This window comes from Argopecten irradians, chromosome 13 (genome assembly GCF_041381155.1).
Source record: "Argopecten irradians isolate NY chromosome 13, Ai_NY, whole genome shotgun sequence".
In the NCBI taxonomy this organism is placed as follows: domain Eukaryota; kingdom Metazoa; phylum Mollusca; class Bivalvia; order Pectinida; family Pectinidae; genus Argopecten; species Argopecten irradians.
Genome location: NC_091146.1, coordinates 28,674,865 through 28,684,701, shown reverse-complemented (window position 1 = coordinate 28,684,701; position 9,837 = coordinate 28,674,865).

The following is a 9,837-nucleotide window of genomic DNA, read 5'->3' as shown; positions in this document are numbered from 1 at the left end:
TTATAAAACTGCCATTTTCACGTTTTGAAAATAAATGATATAATGCGAATTGACCAATTCAATAGGTATAACCGTGTAAGCTAGGATCAGCGAAGATCGGCTACTCCCGGCTAAATTCGTAGAATTCTAAATTTATATTTATATATATAATTACCTGCTTTAGGTTTCAGAACAGATACATATAACACAGAGAAAATAATGTCTTCGTCAAAAGGGCAAATTATATATACGTCAGAGAAATAAATCCATTTGGAAGTAAACACACACTCATGTGATCACTAGTTACCCATAATACAACTCCATATTTATTTCGGCCAATGGCATGAATGAGATATAAGCACGTGACTTGTTTCACTACGTTTGACTACAAAGAACGAGTGTTTTGTACCATTATGGGGAAAATCCCCCACGGATCGTGGTTTCATTTCCACCATTTGAAATTGCTAAGCAATACTATCATATCATTGTTTATTGTCCATATCCTTTCCAAACAAATGGTTAAGTTTTCGCGTAGCCCACTTAAATTTCTGGGAATCTAATACATGTGTACACATGCATGTGCTTACATGGCTGCAGCTTCACGCCCAGGGTAAATTGGGACCTAGGACCTAACTCATTATGCTTCATTTTGTTTGTCAGAAATACTCTTCATAGATTGAAAGGCCTCAATGCCCTCTACCAATATTGTGAATTTCATGGCCCTGGGGTCTCGGAATTTTCCCCAGGGGAGAGGGTCAAGTTTACCATAGTTTATATAAAACATTTATGAGCATTATTTGCTCAATTTTCATAGGAAATGTAACAGATGTAATGGAATCAAATACTCTTCATAGATTAAAAGGTTAAATTGATACCTCATCACTGACTGATTTCATGGGCCTGATAGGCCAATATATGGTGCTTATACATACAGTGTATGTCTTTGTTTCATTCTGTACCCGAACTCAGGTGACTAATGAGAACAAAAACATGGCTGACAGATGGCTATGTTTTTTTATTACTGCTATATAGACTTCATTTTTAGTTTTTCCATGTTATAAAATATTTCCAAGAGGAAAGAAAAAGGTAAAGAATTACAGAAACAGAGAAAAGATCCATCTTTTATTGGCATGATTTACATTAGTCAGTAGTGGGTACTAAGTTCATTAAAATTTAATGTGCAACTGCAGGGGCGTAGGAAGAAAAAGAGGCCTCCTACACATTTTTCTTACCTCATTTTAGAAAATGTTGCCGCTTTGCGGCACATTTCCTAAAACGTTCAATCACCGTAATATTCAAACCTTTAATAATAAAAAGTCAATACATATGAACCAGACTAAAAATGTCCATCAAGGGATTCTACTATTTCAAAAATGTTTCTTAAAATATTAATTTGTTTATATGTCTTAGCAAGACAATTAAATTACCACGTTAAGAACGCTTTAAAATCCTCAAAATACATCTTAAAACTCATCTCAGCCATTCTAAATCGTAATATTTTTTCCCTGGGGAGACCCCCGGACCCCCCCCCCCCCCTAACACCAAAATTTCGCGCATTCGCCGCTCGCAAAATCATTAAAATCGTAATATTTTTTCCGGGAGAGACCCCCAGATCCCCCTAACACCAAAATGTCGCGCATTCGGCGCTCGCAAAATCATCAAAATAACATCGTAAAACTCATCCCCCCCCCCCTAAATCGTAATATTTTTCCAGGTGAGATCCTCGAACCCCGAAACACCAAAATCTCGCCCCTTCGACGCTCGCAGGCCATTTTGCATATTCATTAATTTCCTGCCAGCGTCGCCACTGTCTCTATAGACGTGGATGTGTACAAGAATTATACAAAATATTCATGATTGTAATTTTATTGTTGCTGTTTTGTACTCGCTGTAAAGTGAGAAAAACCATGTTGTGGAGAAGAAGTTTGTTAGAATTTGAATTGTTTACTAACGGATGAGAGTTGAGAATGAGCAGAAGGCAATAAGGATATATATGTCTAACAGTCGCCTGAATTCCGATATGCACAGTTATAAATAATGTTTTGCTTTTAAACAAACAAATATATGTGTCTCAGCCCTGTGACTTGGCACATAGGTCAAGATCATTGATTTGAACAAACTTTGTATCCCTTCATCCCAGCATGCTATGGCCCAATATCATGTCCATGTATGAGGTTCTTGGTTATTAAGAAGATTGTAAATTGTTTACAACAGACACTGGATGATGCCGGCCAAAAGACAATTGCAATAGGTCACTTGAGACTTCATTCCTACACGAGGAGATTAATTCAACACGCAACCATATATACCTTTAAGTTTTTCTCATAAATCATTACATATAGACAGTGGCGATGTTAACAGGAAATTAATAAATAAGCAAAAAGCAAAATGGCGTGCGAGCGTCGAAGGGTTGAGATTTTGGTGTTTGGGGGTCCGGGGGTCCCCCCCTCCGGAAAAATATTACGATTTAGAATGGCCGAGGTAATTTTTTACGATGTATTTTGATGATTTTGCGAGCGCCGAATACGCGAGAATTTGTGTTCGGATACAGAATGAAACAAAGACATACACTGTATATAAGCACCATATTTTGGCCTTTAAAGCCCATGGAATCAGTCAGTGATGAGGTATCAATTTAACCTTTTAATCTATAAAAGAGTATTTGATTCCATTACATCTGTTACATTTCTTATGGAAATTGAGCAAATAATGCCCATAAATATGTTTCCCTATATAAACTATGGTAAAGACCCTATCCCCTAGGGGAAATTCCGAGACCCCAGGGCCAGGTATGAAGAGTATTTCTGACAAACAAAATGATACATTTTCGTACGGAACCTACCGAAGCATAATGAGTTAGGTCCTAAGTCCCAATTTACCAGGCGGGAAGCTGCCATGTAAGCACATAAGCCCGCGCATGCACATCATTGTCCTTAGTACATATGTATGTGTACACATATATTAGATTCCCAAAAAGCTAAGTGCGCTACGCGGAAGCTTAACCATTTGTTTGGAAAGAATATGGAAAATAAACAATTATGTGATTGTATTGCTTAGCAATTTCAAATGGTGGAAATGAAACCACGATCCGCGGGGGATTTTCTCAATAATGGTACAAACACGCGTTCTTTGTAGTCAAACGTAGTAAAACAAGTCACGTGCTTATACCTCATTCATGCCATTGGTCGAAATAAATATGGAATTGTAATATGGGTAACTAGTGATCACATGAGTGTGTGTTTACTTCCAAAAAGAGTGATTTCTCGGACCTGGTATATATTTAGTATACACAAATATATAATGTGTTATATGTATCTGTTCTAAAACCTAAAGCAGGTAATTATGTATATAAATATAAATTTAGAATTCTACGAATTTAGCCGGGAGTAGCCGATCTTCGCTGATCCTAGATTAGACGGTTAGACCTATTGAATTGGTCAAATCGCATTATATCATTTATTTACAAAACGAGGAAATGGCAGTTTTATAACTCATTTCAGTTCATTATTTATAGTAAAACAGTACATATGTGCAAGTCAAAATGATATACATGCAATATTAATAACATTTTGGAGTTTAAATATTTTCAAATAGATCAATTTTCCCGAAGAAATGGCAAGCAAACTGTCACCATATTTGGAAGTAAACACACAATCACGTGATCACTAGTTACCCATAATACAATCGTATACTCCGGCCAATGGCATGAATGAAGTATAAGCACGTGACTTTTTTTACTACGTTTGACTACAAAGAACGCGTGTTTTTACTACAAAAATTATATTCAGTTGTATCCCGAGTTTGGAGTTTAAAACCTCCTCCCGGGAGGATTTTTAGCCCAAAGGTTGAATCTCTGGCCATTAAGACCGTAACAAAAACTCGCTGTGCCTTTATATAAGTATATCGAGGGATGTAAATATTTATGTATATATATATGGACAGGGCAAGTTAACAAGTAAAGCTGGTTTTCCAATGTTTATTGTGTACCTGTGACCTATATGGCTTTTAAATTACGTAATTGGTATTTTTCGTGATTCGCAAGAAAATAAAACATGAAACAAGAGGCCCATGGGCCTTAGCGGTCACCTGAGTTCGGATACAGAATGAAACAAAGACACAAAAACACTATATATTTGCCCATCAGGCCCTTGAAACCAGTCAGTGATTTTATAACTGACTTTTCAATCTATGAAGATTATCTGGTCCCATCAAATCTGTGAATTCAGAAGATTTTTTTTTCTTATTTTAGTCATTTTGACCCCTTTTGGCCCCGCCCATCTACCCCTGGATGTTGTCCAGGACCAATATGGATATGATGCTAAAATGCTACCACAGGGTAATAATTCTAACCAAGTTTGACCTATTGAAAATTAAGCTAATAATGCTCATAAATGTGTTTTTCCAATATCAATTAAAATAGATTTGACCCCTAATCAGGGGAAAGTCTGAGATGGCAGGGCCATGAAATTCACAATTTTTGTAAAGGGCCTCAAAAAAAGACCTTCCAATCTATGAAGAGTACAATGTATTTGGTTCCATCAAATTTGTAAATTCAGAAGGAGACTTTTGAAATTTTAGCCATTTTGACCAATTTTGGCCCCACCCTCTGGCCCCTGGGGGTCGGCCAGGACCAATATGGATATGATGTTAAAATACTATCTCAGGCTAATAATTTTAACAAAGTTTGACTCATTTCCTATTACACATGACCAAATAATGCTCAAAAATGTGTTTTCCCTATATAAACTATAGTAAACTTGACCCCCTGCCCAGGGGGGAACGTGAGACCCCAGGGTCATATAATTCACAATTTTTGTAAAGGACCTCAAGACCTTTCAATCTATGAAGAGTATTTGATTCTGCCATTTCTGGAATTTCAGAAGAAGATTTTTGAAGTTTTAGCCTATTTGACCCCTTTTGGCATCACCTCTCAGGCTCCTTGGGTCAGTCGTGGAAAAATTGTTAATAGGATTCAATGGCCTTCTCATACTGATAATTCTGACAACATTTGACTTATTTCCTATTACAAATGACCAAATAATGCTCAAAAATGTCTTTTCCCTGTATAAACTATTGTAAACTTGACCCCCTCCCCAGGGGAGAACGCGAGTCCCCAGGGTCATATAATTCACAATTTTTGAAAAGGACCTCAAGACCTTTTATTCTATGAAGAGTATTTGATTCTACCATTTCTGGAATTTCAGAAGAAGATTTTTGAAGTTTTAGCCTATTTGACCCCTTTTGGCCCCACCCCTCAGGCCCATGGGGGGCAGGGACCATATAATTCACAATTTTGGTTGACCTTTGACTAAGGAAGGTTTCTGCCAAATTTCAACAAATTTGGTTCAGTAGTTTTGGAGAGGAAGTTGAAAAAGTAAATTGTTTATCGCCATACGACGCACGACGACGGACAAAAGGCGATTAGAATAGGTCACCTGAGACTTCGTCTCATCAGGTGACCTAAATATCATTGTTTTGCATTTTTCATTTTTCATTCATTCTTTTAATATAGTATTAGATGTCGACATCAATAACTGACAAGTCGGTGTCACACCCGAGCATAAACACTATTAATAGCCGAGTTACCGACTTTCTACATAATTATCTTGGAATCATTGTGTAGGCAGGTACATGTGGCAAGTCGACATATTCTTCTGTTTATGTCGACATCTTCCTATATGATGTCGACATAATGCCTTAATTATGTCGACATCATTAAGTCGTAAGTCGGCAACTATGCCACCATACATCGGTATATACTTTCTGATGTTATAATCTTTAAAAGAACTCCTGGAAGGTAGTGGGCCTTTAACAAATTTAAAAGTTATGTAATGTGATATATATAGAATCTTACAATCGTGACTGTGTAATATGAAATTTAAATGATTTTATATGAATAATTATTAAACTCGTTTGATAAATTAATTTCATATTAGGCCAAAACAATTATGTCTGTTTAGGGTTACCGGACCGGCCCTCATTTTTTACCCCGACCATAATTTTTTTCCACTTTTCTACGAAAACAAAAATATTAAAAGTCGCTATTTCGATCTCAGACTCCGAATCCGGCCATTATTTTACAGTGAAAGACACAAACAAAAACACACACAAAAAAATATCCCGACCTACCGACCCTATATTTTTGCGAATGTGACACTAAACAGACTTTTTTTTTTGCCTTACATAACCACTCATGTAACATCCTCTTTTTCTATATATATGTATAATTAATAGATAATTCAATCTTAGTAACATGGAATCGACCGAGGTTTGCCAGAATGAAACAAAAAAAAAATAAAAAAAAAAATAAAAAAAAAGCAAAAAAAAAGCATGAGAAGCCTTAAAAATATCTTTTATCCATCAAAGCAGAGATTTGAATAAGTGGTTACAGCCCTGATTGAAAACCTAATTCAATAATGTGTACGCAATGATGACAGAGAAGAGCCCTATAATGAAATTAATATATTTCACAAAAATTTAATTCAAACTGTTACCGTACCAAAGTTATATTTAGTCATATTTATTGATAGATTTCTGGTACAGGAATATATATCCTCTACACTAGACTCAGTACATACTTTAATGATAACAGTTATTGATTTTAATATCACTTCAATTAGCCTTGAATTCACAAAATAAATCAATATTTTCTAACGTTTATCCAGTTCATTTTTAAAACAATTTAAGTTCTTAGCATCCACACCGCTGCAGTAAGTAGTGAAAAACTGTTTTTTTCTCTTTGCAGTGTTACATTGTTGAGGGTATACATTTAAAGAGTTTCTTCTATCATTGTTATCATTGTAACTTGTTTTATTGCTGAGAAATAGGGAATAAACAGACATTCATGGTACGGGGATCGGGGCGGGAGTGGCACGAGCGTTAATTTAAACACATCACATTTTCCGGAATAAAAATACCCGTCTCCATTTCATAAATTAGTCTATGTTGTCATCATCAATTAGACGCTTGTAAGTTTTCTTCTGCTTCCCGTTCGCCGGCCGTTTTGAAGAGGTGTCGGACAAACTAGTTTTACTGTAGATTCGATGGCATGTCAACAAGTTTATGTAGATCTGGTCGGCTTATAGAAGTCATGGGATCACTTTTACGATGTTCATATGACTTCGCACTTTTGTAGGATAGAAAATCAAAACATGGAAAACTACAGCCACGATACAGTCTTGAAATTTCTGGAGAAGTATCACTGGATTTATGACTTTCAGTTGACAAAATTCTTCGTGGACAGAGTCTGGGAAAATATTCCGAGAGAAGTAAGTTCATATCAAGGTAAAACACAAATATCGAGGTATTTCTACTTATACATACAGTATTCATCGATATTAAAGTTAAAGATGCTCCACCGCTGACAAACGGAATTTTTTCATTTTCAAAAACAGCAGTAGACGATTTAGTATTTTTATTCAGTTACAAAAGTTACTTACTTTCCGCCATTACCGCCATTGAAAAGTTTGAGCTTCTAATTTTACTTCAAATCAAAAATATAAAAAATAATTAATTGCATCCCAAACAAATTCCGTGGCACTATATCCTATATGGAATGAAGTACTGATTGCTCATGACCCAAAGGCAAAATAAATTATTTTATATTATTTTTTGTGTTAATTAGACTTATGTATACACGATTAAACACTAATTATTGTTCAAATAATGAATATCATTTATACTCTGTCGGCGGTGGAGCATCTTTAAGATCAGAGACATATATATGTATATACAGATATGTAACGTTAACAGGAGTGGAGAGAATTTAGCGGCCAGACAGGGATTTGAACCCGGGACCCTCCGAACACTACCGTAGTGCTCTACTGATTGAACTACCTGGTCAGTGATGATTGACCCAGTCCAATTCCGCTACACTACTCCGTACTTTCTCGAAGTCTTCGCCCTCAAAGACATATCGGACCCTTCCAAACACCAACAAAGAAGGTTATTTAGTTGTGTGCCAATTCTGTAACAGGAGAGGAGAAAATGAAGCAGCTAGACCAGGATTCGACTAAGCTACATGTACCTGATCACTAGTGATCGCGCGGTATTATCGGTATACCGATATATCCAGGTTCAATTTGAAAACGATACGTATCGCGGTACGATTTAGTCGTATCGGTTCACTCGGAATCATTCGGGGATTTTCCGTATATTTCCGTGAAAATTTCGTTTTTGACGGGAAATATTTTTTAAAATGAGAATTTGTATAAAAATTAAAACTGAAATATATATTTTAACAACATTTCAGACAAATGTATAGGTTAAGATGGATTTTTGGGATGTAAATGTATAGGTTAAGATGGATTTTTGGGATGTTATTATACGTAGATTATGATTGATCTTGTGCTTAGTAACGTTTCAAAATGGCGACCTTCATAGGCACGAATGATAACCTCGTAAAAAATCCCAAGCAAAAGCGGTTGTATGGCAGCATTTTGGCCTTATAGTACGTAAAGGGGAAATAAATAGCGAGTAAAGCATCGCTTGATGTCGATTGTGTACGGCAATCGTTAAATGTAGTGGCGGAACAAGGAACCTGACGACTCACTTGCGTCGCCATCACCCAGCTACTGAGTCCCGTCCAGTAGTAAGTGTTTGCAAAACATCGAGCGGAAGTAACACAGACATTATCTCGCATTTTTTTTTAGATAAAAACAAGAATAAAAGCGATATATTGACAAAACATTTATTTCATACTCTTTTTAGGTGATTGACAGAAAAAACCATGCAATTCTTATTCTACAAAAATAATACCAAAATATCATGATACGTATCATAATACACTTATGATGTATCGTGATATATCGCGATACAAAATTTTTCGCGATACCCATCCCTACTGATCTTCGATGATCGACCCAGTCCTGTCAATAGATCTATTCAAATTCATTCGGTCACAATGTTGTCATTTTAATGATTACGTTTTCATTTCTTATTTCAGTGGTTAGGAGTACTACTAGCACTGTCAACAGACGATCTCAACAGGTTGCCATTTGGAGATGTCAAGGTAATCATTAAAACCTGGATACAGTCACACTAGCTACATATACTGTTGTAGTGGAAAATATATCACCTTCTGAAAGTTAGTCAGAAGGTGATATCTTTTCCGATACAACAGTATCTACAGTCACACTTGATTGTAGAAACTTAATGATTTCAAAATTCTATAAACAGCTAGAGTATATGCATGGTCATTTAAAGATGTGCCAGATTTCAGAGATAGAGAAAATTAACCTGGAAGGCCTAGAGGAAAAGCGTCAATTAATCATAAATATTAATGCAACCATTCTAAGAAGTGGACCAAATTATATATAAATATTTAGATATGCCCCTATATAGTCAATGGGAGGGGAGTTGCGTTCAAATTAGCGTAATTGCAATGACGTATGAATACAAATGCAGTGCAGGTTCGGACTACTTCTGGTTCACGCTTCGATAAGATTTTGCGTCATAAGTTGACGGATTTCAAAATAACAATAAAGAGTTTCTATTAGATCCAATTAAATATATGTATTTGACATCAAAACAAAAGATGTGTTCAAGCATTGTAACGGTAATAAACAACAAAATGATTCGCTGGTCTGGGCTACAACCGGGCTTTCCTCGGTAATATTGGGGGGAATTCCATACAGTAGTTACGTCAGTATGTGTGTACGGTCACTCACATCACCTAAATATACAGAACATCTGATTGTCGGCGAACAATTCTGGGATCGTCTAAGGGAATAATAGGTTAACAGGTCATGTACAGGTTTCCAGAAGAAGAAAAACATTACAGGTAGTACCCTATCCGCAACAGTATCATCAGCTTTACCCCCTTCTTTGCATTCAAAATAGGCCTACACACGCCATGCA